This window comes from Mobula hypostoma, chromosome 19, assembly GCF_963921235.1.
Source record: "Mobula hypostoma chromosome 19, sMobHyp1.1, whole genome shotgun sequence".
Taxonomy (NCBI): domain Eukaryota; kingdom Metazoa; phylum Chordata; class Chondrichthyes; order Myliobatiformes; family Myliobatidae; genus Mobula; species Mobula hypostoma.
Window position 1 is genome coordinate 29,654,854 of NC_086115.1, and position 13,340 is coordinate 29,668,193.

Here is a 13,340-nt window from a genome sequence, read left to right on the forward strand (position 1 = left end):
ATAATAAAAATACGCAAATAACATTCAGAATTGAATTTCACAGCTCATAGGATCTAAGATATACGTAAATTATATAAGACGTTGAAGGAAAAAAAAAGATTGTTTAAAATGAGACATTGAGGCAAAAGAAAAACAATCACAGAAGTGGTTCTTAGTGTCTTGTTGCTGAAGTAGGGTTAGAATTGTGCAGGTCATTTCAAGAACCTGATGGCTGTATGAACGTAACAGTTCCTGAACCAATTGGTATTGGTAATGGTTTCTGTTCCACCTGCCTGACAGTAGCAGATGTGGGGATACTTAATGATAGATGCAACTTCCTTGATGATAGTATTCATAATGGACTGAGCTGAGCTTACTATTCTCTGCAACCCTTTTCTACTTCTGGAGCTTGTAACACAAACTGGATGGTCAATGTAATGATCATCTACTGTTCAAGATAAGCATGTTATATAGACCCTTGTTTACTTAGATTGTCTCAAAAATAACCATGAAAATTCCACAAAACTGTTAAAACATTTTTGGGGGGAGTGAGAGGAAATGGAAACCTCACCCACAATCATTCCCCAAAAACCGAGCCGGTTGTCATTGGAGTAATTTTCTGGAGATGCAAGATGCTTTCCATTCTCCCTTCTTTCTCACCATGACTGATGCCTTATGGAGCGAACGCCCAGTGTTGAAATTCAGTATGGCCCTCCCTCTGGCAGAGAGTTCTAGCTCATGGTCAAATTTCTCATGTATACCAGCCCAGCACATCGCAGAAATGAACACTAAGAAAGCTGATGTTACTCTAAAAATGTTGACAAGCCAAATAACAACTGTCAACTTGGAAGCAGCCCTGAACAAAATCAAACAGCTCTGTTTACTGTGACTGAATACATTGACTTGCATTTTCTTTCATAGAGTTTAATATCATGAGATCATATTTCACAATTACAGCAAAAATTGTCTTTGCAAAAGCCAGAACTGAAGAGCTTTGCACATGACATAAAAATAGAGTTGTTGTACTGGAAGAACAGTGAGACTCGAGCTTGGTGTAATTAATTTGTAGATGTGTTATTTTACTTGTCACTGGCACTGCTGTGTACTAAGGAGCACACGAACAGAATATATCTAAATTGTTATATCTACAGAAGAAGTAAGATGATCTGAAACATGTGGCACTCTTTTGATTTTCAAAATTACTGGTAGGAAAGCACATGAATCTTGCAGTTGTGGCAGTGGTAGTTGTGCATGTTTGATGGGCAGGCATTTGGTGGAAGAACTGTAAAGAATGTTAAAAACCCTAAATAATGTAGAGGTCCTGAATGAAAAGAACTGCTGTTAATGAGAAATTGCATTAGGTCAAGCCATGGGGGTATAGTGGCAGGATGAAATGAGTTCTAAGATACAGTCAGGAATAAAAAAAATGTAGCCTATTAGAATTACCAAGAAAAAAATATGGTCATAATGGCTGTGAAAGGTTGTATCATTAATTAAGTCCTGCAACACTACTCTGCAAATGGCAGATGGATTAGTCTGTTACTGTTTACCTTTCATCTTGGGTACTTTAAAGATTGATAATAGTTATTTTATGCCCAAATTGTTGAAAGGAATTGAACTATGCGGATGCTATTTTATTCCAGGGTTATTACTGACTAGTGCACTCGGTGCTTGCGTGCTTTCTCCAGTGATGTCTGTGACAGTATTTTACCAGTAAAGGAATAACCAGGGTACGCAGGTGAATTGTGAATTATGATTATAAAAGATTGCCAACATTTATGATATTTGAAATTGGAGTACAGAATCCCATTTATTTTTATTTTTTTGAACAAATGTGTTCTTGTAAATACTCTAAACTCTAATGTCTGGAATCCTGGAATTCTGCAGAGGATCTGCTGATCATCACCACTACAATTAGCTGAGCATCTGGGGAATCCACCCTGTAGCAGATTCCTTGTATCTCCTATGTCATTGTCTCAACACTTCTTTAATCTTTCTCCGTCATAATCCTGCAGCATACTGCTAATAGGCTTCCAGCTATACTTGAGAAAATATGCAGGGCAAATGTTAAAGTATTCCACGTACATCACTTTCACTATAGAATCAAGGTCATTCCTATCTTAGTCATCAAGGTGCCATGTGTATTTTGACATTAGCATATGCATATATTTGGAGGCCAAGCTGCTAATCATTTACTGAAGCATATGAGAACTTGAGGCTTATGTTAAACATGTGTGAAACAAAAGTCATCGGCTGGTCTGCCCGTTCTAAAATACCATTCTGACATTAAAGGCCCACAACAAGATCCTAAAAAGCATGACATGTTGCCCATTACTCCATATTTGAAGAACTGCCATTGTCAGCCAAGACAGACAATAATAATGAAATTCACCATTAGTCTACTGCCTAATGCCACCTGAAGTAAAGAGTAATAAACTAGCACAAGATTTATGGCCTATCAGACAACTCTCCAGTATGTTTCTGAGATTTGAACCACTGACAGTATACCTCTCAAGGCTTGGAGAGGTATTGCCAAAACTATTTCTGCAAAATCATTCACATTCATCAGCAGAGTAAATAGGTAATTAGTAATGTCTCCAATTCCAGTTACTCTCTGATAGCTCCAATATATTGTACATGTCATGTTGTTTGCATTGCCAATACCAGACCCCAAAACAAATACTCTATTTCAAGAATTTGCCAGGTGGACAGAACAAAAAACTATCTAGGATGTTTGCAAAGCCTTCTTGGAAGAGTGTAACATTGCCATTCACTCATGGGAATCACAAGCCCATGATTGCTTCAAATGAAGAAAAAACTTCAGGCATGATGCGAAAACCCTTACGTCCCTTTGTCAGTAGCATGGACAAGTGGTAGAAGAAATGCCTCCTAAGCAGGCCACTTGCCTGAACAATCAAACATGAGCTGGTTTAGCTGTAGCACATTCCCAAGGGTTCACACTGGCCTCATCAGTGACTTCAGAATGGCACTGAGTTACTCTCGAACTCAAGTGCAACTAAGGTGACAAGACCAGCAAATCCCCTGTGATATTCACCCATCAAACCCACCCTCTTTTATTGGAATTATTTGACTTGTTCAGGTATCTGGTTCATGAGAAGTACAGCTCAATAATAAAAAATAAAGATTATATTTTTAATTCTATAAAATTGTACAATGATTGATTAAACATATTTTTGCTAATTACATCACGATTTTAACTTTTGGCAGTGGCATAAAACAGGAGGTGGCAATTTGAATTTTAGTGAAAAAGAAAACAGATCTGGGCATACAACAGGTGGTCAATCTGCTGCCACATTTAAACTAAAATTATTCATGCATTGTAAATTTAATTCCTCAGCCTTGCAATTTCAAATGCTCAATTAATCTGAGTGAAGATAGCATATGATCATCTTGGTTTGCTTTTTGCATATTTTGAAGGCCATTTTAGATTCTTGAATAATCGTCTTAAAAAGGTAAAAATCTGGCAAAACAGGGTTGCTTAAATCAGCACTAAATAAAAATTTATGCATTCAGTGTAAATATTAAACAAATAGCTCAACCCAAAGTGTCGGCTGACGCCTTTTTTTTGTGATGGAGTAGCTTGCTCTTTACGTTGGGGACCATTGTGCTGATTAAAGTGCGCTGTACCCTCTTTGCTGTTATCAGCTGTTACCATTCCAGCGAAAGAGCCCACTTAATCATTCTCCATATCTCATTATAATGTACTAATAAAGACTTGCTATTTACAGTGGCATTTACAATGTGTATTTCTATTCTTATCACATAGTCAAATGTTCTTTTTAAGTTATTCCCAAACTTTCTGCATCAACTCCCTTCTCACAGGGAGATATTAGTTTCCAGAGCATATCTTAAAATTGGCTGTGAACTCATGTTTTCAGAATATGTTCAAGCTGGAATTCCCAGCACTTCAAATAATATATCTTATGTACTTCATCGTTTTGCCTTTTCTCTATTTTCTTATTAGTGTATGAAAAGGTTGTGACTGGCACAAGCCAGTTTGGTATTTGATAATATGTTATCCCTGATTGATAGTGAAAGGTCAGTATTCTGTATGTACCTGAAATGGAGCACATTGCCCAGAAAGAGGAGTGCCATGGTAGCATAGCAGTTAACACGATGCTGTTACAGCTCAGGGCATTCCTGAGTTTGGAGTCCAATTTCGGTGTTGTCTGTAAGGAGTTTATACATTTCCTCTGAGAATCAGAAGCAGGTTTATTATCACCAGCATGTGACATGAAATTTGTTAACTCAGCAGCAGCAGTTCAATGCAATGCATAAGCTAACAGAGAGAAAAAAATATATAATAATAAATGAACATGTAATTCAATTATGTATATTGAATAGACTTTTAAAAAGTGCAAGAACAGAAATACTGTATATTAAAAGAAAAGTGAGGTAGTGTCAAAGATTCAGTGTCCATTTAGGATTCAGATGGTGGAGGGGGAAAAGCTGTTTCTGAATCGCTGAGTGTGTTCCTTCAGGCTTCTGTACCTCCTTCCTGATGGTAACAGTGAAAAAAGGGCATGCCCTGGGTGCTGGAGGCCCTTAATAATGGACGCTGCCTTCCTGACACACTATTCCCTTAAGATGTCTTGGGTACTCTGCAGGATAGCACCCAAGATGGAACTGACTAGATTTACAACCTTGTGCAGCTTCTTTCAGTCCTGTGCAGTAGCCCCTCCATACCAGACAGTGATGCAGCCTGTCAGAATGCTCTCCATGGTACAACTATAGAAGTTTTTGAGTGTATTTGTTGTTATGCCAAATCTCCTCAAACTCCTAATAAAGTATAGCCGCTGTCGTGCCTTCTTTATAACTACATCAGTATGTTGTGACCAGTTTAGATCCTCAGAGATCTTGACACCCGGGAACTTGAAGCTTCTCGTAAACACAAAATACTCTGCAGATGCTGACGTCAAAGCAACACTCACAACACGCTGGAGGAACTCAGCAGGTCGGGCAGCATCCGTGGAAACGATCAGTCAACATTTCGGGTCGGCACCCTTCGTCAGGACTGAAGAGGGAAGGGGCAGAAGCCCTATAAAGAAGGTGGGGGGAGGGTGGGAAGGAGAAGGCTGATAGGTGCCAGGTGAAAAACCAGTAAGGGAAAAGATAAAGGGGTGGGGGAGGGAAACAGGGAGGGGATAGGCAGGAAAGGTGAAGAAGGAATAGGGGAAAACACAATGGGTAGTAGAAGGAGGTGGAACCATGATGGAGGTAGTAGGCAGCTGGGGGAGGGGGCAGAGTGAAACTAGGATAGGGAAAGGGAGGGGGAGGGAATTACCGGAAGTTGGAGAATTCAATGTTCATACCAAGGGGCTGGAGACTACCTAGACGGTATATGAGGTGTTGCTCCTCCAACCTGAGTTTAGCCTCATCATGGCAGTAGAGGAGGCCATGTATGGACATACCTGAATGGGAATGTGAAGCAGAGTTGAAGTGGGCCCAAATCTCGTACTATCTCTGCTTTCAATTAGTCCTGACGAAGTGTCTCGGCCCGAAATGTCGACTGTACCTCTTCCTATAAATGCTGCCTGGCCTGCTGTGTTCACCAGCAATTTTTATGTGTAATTGCTTGAAGTGGGCCCGCTCTGCCCCCTCCCCCAGCTGCCTACTACCTCCCTCATGGTTCCACCTCCTTCTACTACCCATTGTGCCTTCCCCTATTCCTTCTTCACCTTCCCTGCCTATCCCCTCCCTGCTTCCCTCCCCCACCCCTTTATCTTTTCCCTTACTGGTTTTTCACCTGGCACCTATCAGCCTTCTCCTTCCTACCCTCCCCCCACCTTCTTTATAGGGCTTCTGCCCCTTCCCTCTTCAGTCCTGATGAAGGGTTCCGGCCTGAAACGTTGACTGATCGTTTCCACGGATGCTGCCGGACCTGCTGAGTTCCTCCAGCGTGTTGTGAGTGTTACTTGAAACTGCTAACTCTCTCCACTTCTGATCCCTCTATGAGGATTGGTATGTGTTCCTTCATCTTACCCTTCCTGAAGTCCACAATCAGCTCTTTCGTCTTATTGACGTTGAGTGCCAGGTTGTTGCTGCAACACCACTCCACTCACTCCTGTACACCCTCTCGTCACCATCTGAGATTCTACCAACAATGGTTGTATCATCAGCATATTTATAAATGGTATGTGAGCTATGCCTACCCACACAGTCATGTGTATATAGAGAGTAGAGCAGTGGTCTAAGCACACACACCTCTGCTTTAGTGTGTTAATTGGCACAGCACATGACAAACGAGTAGGTTAATTGGAAATTCTAAATTATCCTCTGATGGGGCTAATGTTAAATAGGTGAGTTGCTGGGTGGTACAGGCTGCAGGCCCTTCATTGATCTGGAAGGGCCTGTTCCGTGCTGTATTTTTAAATAAATAAAAATTAATATCAGTAATTTGGGAGATGTAGGGCACCAGAGGGAAATGATGGGCAGTGAGTAGAAAAGAAAGGATAGGAAGGGAATTAGAATGGGGAATAGGAAAAGAGAAAAGGAGGAGAGGGGGAGAAATTGATGCTCATGCCGTCAGTTTGGAGGCTGCCCAGACAGAATATGAGGCTTTGCTCCTCCAACTTGAGAGTGGCCTGATTGTGGCAGCAGAGGAGGCGATGGACTGGTATGTCAGCACGGGAATGGGAAGTAGAATTAAAATAGGTGGTCACCAGGAAAGCCCACTTTTGTGGTTGTTGGAGCGAATGTGCTCGATGAAAGGGTTTCCCAATCTACATTGGGGTCTCACTAATGTCGAGAAAGCCATACTAGGAGTACTGGATACTGGAGATGATCCCAGTAGACTTGCAGGTGAAGGATTGTTCGGGGCTTTTCCCAATATTTAGTTGATTGGGAGGAATATGAATTCATAGCATTATGTTTGCATATTTTAAAATGCATTATGGTAAATCAGTTTTTAGAATGGAAGAATATTGGATGTACTTGGGTAACTAAGCAGAAAGTATCTAGCGGACATTCATTGTGTCAAACAAAGAAGTCTTTCTGGCTCCAGGAAAATGAAAAAACTTTAGTCTCAGTAAGTTTCACCACATACATCTCCCTCATCTACAATCATTACAGAAACATTAATCTCTTCTGGACTCACTTTGTAGAGGGGCAATGTACCATCATCAAATTCCCCACCCTAGCCAGAGCCGGCATTGGGAAACTACATTGATTCGCGTTCATAGCTCCTAAGATGGATTATGTGCCACTGAGATTTGCTTGGACTCTTTTATTTTCAAATGTTAAACAATGCACTTTGTAAAATGGATTGAATTTAGATTCAGTAAGTGGAACAATTCCACATCAGAAAAATTAGTCTATTTATCCAGAACTGATGGGTCATCTGTAGTTTGGTTCAAATTTATGTTTATTGAATTGAACTGCATGCTTAAGTTGATCAAATAATTGAATTAATTTTTCAATGAAGCAAAGTTGGGTTTAGGACCAATGAATAACCTTAATTATAATAATTCATCTGCAAGTGATCAATAGTACCAATGCATAACCTGCATTTGTGGATTGTAAACTGCAGAGAGAAGCAAGAAGCAAGAAGCTGCACGTAAACAATGAGTTTTATTGAAGACTATTATAATCAATTTCTTGTGAGAAGTTATTTCCCAGGAATATCAGCGTAAGAAATAAGCTTCTTTGGACATAACAAGAATTCACTTCCAATTTTTCCACTCACAACAGGATTAAGCACTCTGGAGTTTTTGACAAACAGTAAATTAAGATTGCTCTGAATGTGGCAAATTGGCCAGATTTGCATAATGACGTATTTGTGTGGGAAAACATACCCACCTTCCTATTCTGGTTTCTTCTCTTTTCCTTTTCAGTATCAGTGAAGGGTCTTGGCTTGAAGTGATACCTATTTATTCCTCTCCATAGATGCTGCCTGGTCGACTGATTCTCTCCAGCTTTGTGTGTGAGTTGCAGTGGCTAATTTTCACTACCCTATCTCATCTCTATTCAATACACCCACAAAGAGGATGTATTTTTTTAATGGGAAGGTGGAACAAAGCTTATGGACAACACTTGTCACCAGTTCATAAACTATCAGTCAACATTTTGTTCAAGTCTTCTTGATGACAATTCAGACAGTTTTGCAGTATTCAATATGTTGGCCTATGACATCCAAGAAATCTTGGTTCAGACTTAGATATAGTAATACCAACATGCAGGGTAAGTCCTTGCCAAATGGTATGACATTGTATGAAGTGCAGCAATTCAGTAAGAAGCCTCAGTTAGTGTTTAGAAGATTCAGGAGATGTTTGGAGAAGCTGGAATGATCTCCAGACCCTAATTCTTCTATCAAGAGCATTTGTACGAATTCATTTTCATTTTCAGGTTGTAGAGGAAATATACTTTTTTAAACATTTTTTGGATAAGGCAGTGATCGACGTTTATTGCTCATCAATGATGGGCATTAGTTTAGGCAAATCCAGAGCTGCTGGCAGCTGAACACTCTGGTGATCCACCCTTCACGAGTGATTGTGCATTCTGTAGCTAAGGTGAAATGCAGTTTGCAAAGGCAGCTTGCTAACTTAATGCACTGGCTGCTTCTCAAGATAGCTTGCATTAAAGATGAGGTAAATATTACATGAAGCACGTTATGGACTTGTGGATGTCATGAGTTCAGAATTTACATCAACACCTGTAGGAACTTCCAAATCTTGAAAATGCAAAACTATCACCAAAGCACCAAAGCACCAAACAGTTTCAGAGCAGCTGCAGATCCAATATCCCTGCTTTCTACTGGTTGATGGATGAGATTGTTCAAAGTAGCTTCTTAAGCTAGTGAGCCCACTTAAGGCTGCAACTCTAGTGTCTGAGCTATTAAACAGGAACTTGAGTTGAAGACAAAGACTAAATCGACCATATTCATACTGAATAGGTAAAAAGGTTGGTGGGGTATGGCCCACTCTTTCTGGGATATTGTAATCTTCTTTTAAAGTGTCTCTTTTAAGTGCAGCAACAGATAGGAAAGTTCTTCATTCATTTCTGCACCAGTACTGCCCTCCAGTTGAACAATGTCAAATCCATTGAAAGAAACTTTATCCAAGATATCAATTCCCTATCCAACTACTTCTCAAAGTGGTACCTAAATATGAATGTCAACAAAACAGTAACTTACATATTTCATCTGGACAACCAATGAACTAAACCTAAACTTAATATCAAACTAAATAACAAACAGCTACCCAAAGTACTTAGTAATCACACTAGATCAAGCTCTCTCACACAAGATCCATCTTCAAAATGTTGCAAAGAAACTAAAATCCAGAACAGCCTTGATTAGGAAGATGGCAAGAACCAAATGGGGTGCTAACCCGTCAGTCCTTTGAACATCTAGTCTGGCACTATGTTTCTCAGTTGCCGAACATTGCGCACCCACCTGGGAGAGAAGTGCTCATACAAACGTCAACTCCATACTTCTATGAGAGTCAAGTCAAGTCACTTTTTATTGTCATTTCAACCATAACTGCTGGTATAGAACACAGTAAAAATGAGACAACGTTTTCCAGGGCCATGGTACTACATAAAACAATACAAAAACTACACTGAAGTACGTAAGAAAAAACACAAAAACTACACTAGACTACAGACCTATCCAGGACTGCATAAAGTGCACAAAACAGTGCAGGCACTACAATAAATAATAATAAATAATAAACAAGACAGTAGGCACAGTAGAGGGCAGTAGGTTGGTGTCAAGCCAGGCTCTGGGTATTGAGGAGTCTGATAGCTTGGGGGAAGAAACTGTTACATAGTCTGGTCATGAGAGCCTGAATGCTTCAGTGTCTTTTTCCAGATAGCAGGAGGGAGAAGAGTTTATATGAGGGGTGTGTGGGGTCCTTCATAATGCTGTTTGCTTAGCGGATGCAGCGTGTGATGTAACTGTCTATGATGGAAGGAAGAGAGACCCTGATGATCTTCTCAGCTGACCTCACTATCCGCTGCCGTGTCTTGCAATCCGAGATGGTACAATTTCCGAACCAGGCCGTGATGCAACTGCTCAGGATGCTCTCAATACAAACTCTGTAGAATGTGGTGAGGATGGGGGGTGGGAGATGGACTTTTCTCAGCCTTCGCAGAAAGTAGAGACGCTGCTGGGCTTTCTTTGCTATGGAGCTGGTGTTGAGGGACTAGGTGAGATTCTCCGCTGGGTGAACACCAAGAAATTTGGTGCTCTTAACGATCTCTACGGAAGAGTCGTCGATGTTCAACAGAGAGTGGTCGCTCTGTGTCCTCCTGAAGTCAACAACCATCTTTTTTGTTTCGTATACATTCAGAGACAGGTTGTTGGCTCTGCAGTCCGTTAGTCGCTGCACCTCCTCTCTGTATGCTGACTCATCATTCTTGCTGATGAGACCCACCACGGTCGTGTCATCGGCGAACTTGATGATGTGGTTCGAGCTGTGTGTTGCAGCGCAGTCGTGGGTCAGCAGAGTGAACAGCAGTGGACTGAGCACACAGCCCTGGGGGGCCCCCGTGCTCAGTGTGATGGAGTTGGAGATGCTGCTACCAATTCAGACTGACTGAGTTCTCCCAGTCAGGAAGTCTAGGATCCGGTTGCAGAGGGAGGTGATCAGGCCCAGTAGGCTCAGCTTTCCAATCAGTTTCTGAGGAGTAATCTCAGGAACCCTAAATTCCACACCTGTGCAATGGTTCCCAACAATAGTGGAATAGCATCCACCCCAGAGATCCGTCAAAGAGGAGCTTATCCAAGCGTATCCAAAATATGCCCAGCAACATTCCACTTTGTAAACTCATCAAAAATGCTCCTCCAACTTCCCGACTCAAATCCCGAAAACCTTTCTACAACTTGAAACACCTTGACTTCTATGACAAACACACTGAATGGCGCCAATACTGGCACACCAACATGCTGGTCCCCCGCCCCCAACCAACAGAGATCTGATCGACAACCCTACCTCACTCCTCCTGGGCTTTATTACAGCTACCAGAAAAAACTGTATAGCCGCACCTAGGCTCAGAAGTTGGCATGCCAAAACAGCGCAAACACTACACTAATGTGGAGGCCCAACCCAGGATGTCTTCCACTTGATCCAAACATGTCCTCTCACCAAGATCCGAGATGGCTTTGCCACGGTCCATTGATATGGCCATGAGCTGGAGGAGTGGCTTGACAAAAAGCTATCAGAAATGTGAAGAGAAAACACCTGCCATATGAAACAACAACTGACTTTACTATGTATGCACGTGAGGTGGTTGTATGACAGTATTCATCTCCAATGCACTATAAAAATATGTTTCTGTTTATAAAGACAAATGAATTTTGTGAAAAGAGCAGACAAATTAGTAGGCCAGTCAGTTCCTCAAATCAGTTTCAAGAATTAATATGAATATGAGTGATCTAATAGTCATGTCATTTCCTTATATCTGTCTACCTGTGATAACCATTCCTGTCATTGCTTGACTGACAATAATCTGTCTAGTTCTGCCTTAAAAACATTCAAATATTATACTTCCAGAATCCTTTGAGGAAAAGGCCTTTAAAGACTCACGACTCCGAGAGAGAGAAAAAAATGGTGCATCTCTGCCTTCAGCACTTTATGTTAAACTTAATGACTACTAATTCAAGATTTCCCACATGAGAAGTAATAAGATGCAACAAATAAAATTTGGACCCAAGGTTAATATATTATTGCACTACTGAGAGACCGCTGCCCTCTTTTGGATGAGGCATTCAACTGCCACTTTATGATATACTTGATCCCATCTTTTCGGATGTTTCAGAGACATTTGGAAATGAATGATAAGGCTTGACAATGTCTGTTGTCAAACATCATGGCAATGGACCAAAAAGGGGCCTCAGGATTCACCATCTGATGCCTATTCAGTACTTGCACACTGCCCTCCATCCACAGGTAGATTGCAGCAGCAATGTGTGCAGGTCATCTAGATCTTCCTCTCCAGAATGTGTTACTCAGATGCTCCCCATGCTCTTATGGTTAAAATGGAAGTGTATGATGGGTTCAGAGGTTTTATATTTTAACGTACATTGCCCATGCTATCTCATGCTTGAACATCATGAGGAATACTCCACCATGTCCCTATCACAATGACACTTATAAAAGTTGCAGAAGACCTTCCAAAATGCAGACATTTTATTTAGTAATGAGCTTGTAAACTCATTACGTTTAATTTTCTTATTTGTAGGAAGTAGAAAGCTTTGTGCTTTATTGATAGCTGCTAGAAATTCCAAGTGAAGAGATAATGGGCCCCTTGCAGCAGATTTTCATGATAAGATGACCTGATGTGCTCCATGATTTGGGAGTCACAGCCATAGTTGAACTTGTTGTTATCTTACATCCTCCTTTTTTTTACACCATCTGCTTTATGTGTCATATGACTTCATATTGAGAATATTTGGGTCCAGGAACAAATGTCTTGTTATAAATTATACGGGAGTTTGATCGATAAAATTTGAGTATTGTGCCCAGTTTTTGTCTGCTTACCCAAGAGAAGATGACTTTGTCTTAGAAGAGGTGTTACACAGGTTTACCGGACTGGATTCTAGGATGATGTGATTACAGGATGATGGGGCTTGTGCTCACGAGAATTTAGAGGAATTGGAAAAATCTAATTGAAGAGTACACAATTCTGACAGGGCTAGACAGATGGTATGTGAGGATAAACAGGCCAGAGTGTAAGCTTCTGCTGTGCATTCGAAGGCCAGTGATATGGACATAGTCTGATGTCAGGTCTGCAGACCGGCAAGGACAAGAGTTGGTGGCAAGTCCAGATCTCAAGTCCTTGTCCAGTGTCCTCATTTATCAACATCAGCAAGTCCTGGATCAGCACCAAAGATTGAAGCTCGAATGTCAATCAAAAGTTGAGGCCCAATGGCTGGAGCCCTGAGTCTGCTGGGAAAACTAGTCTGTGAATCTACAAGTCCTCTGGAAGCTGGAGACTGAGGACGGCCTGTTATGGGTTTAGAGGACTGTGTGTACATGTGGGTGGGAAGGAGGAATGGGGCTTGTTTTGTTGTTGTTCCTTTGTCTCTTGGTATGTTCTGTTCTGTGTTGTCCTGAGCATTGTGGGCATGCTATTTTGGCACTGGAATGTGTGACGACACTTGCGGGCTGCCCCCGGCACATTCTTGGGTGTGTTGGTTGCTGGCATAATTTTCCTGGCATAATTTACATATTACTATTTAACTATTTATGGTTTTATTACTATTTAATTATTTATGGTGCAACTGTAATGAAAACCAATTTCCCCTGGGATCAATAAAGTATGACTATGACTATGACTAATGCAAATAATGTATTTCACTAAGTATTTCAATGTACATGTTATAAATAAATCTAAATCGA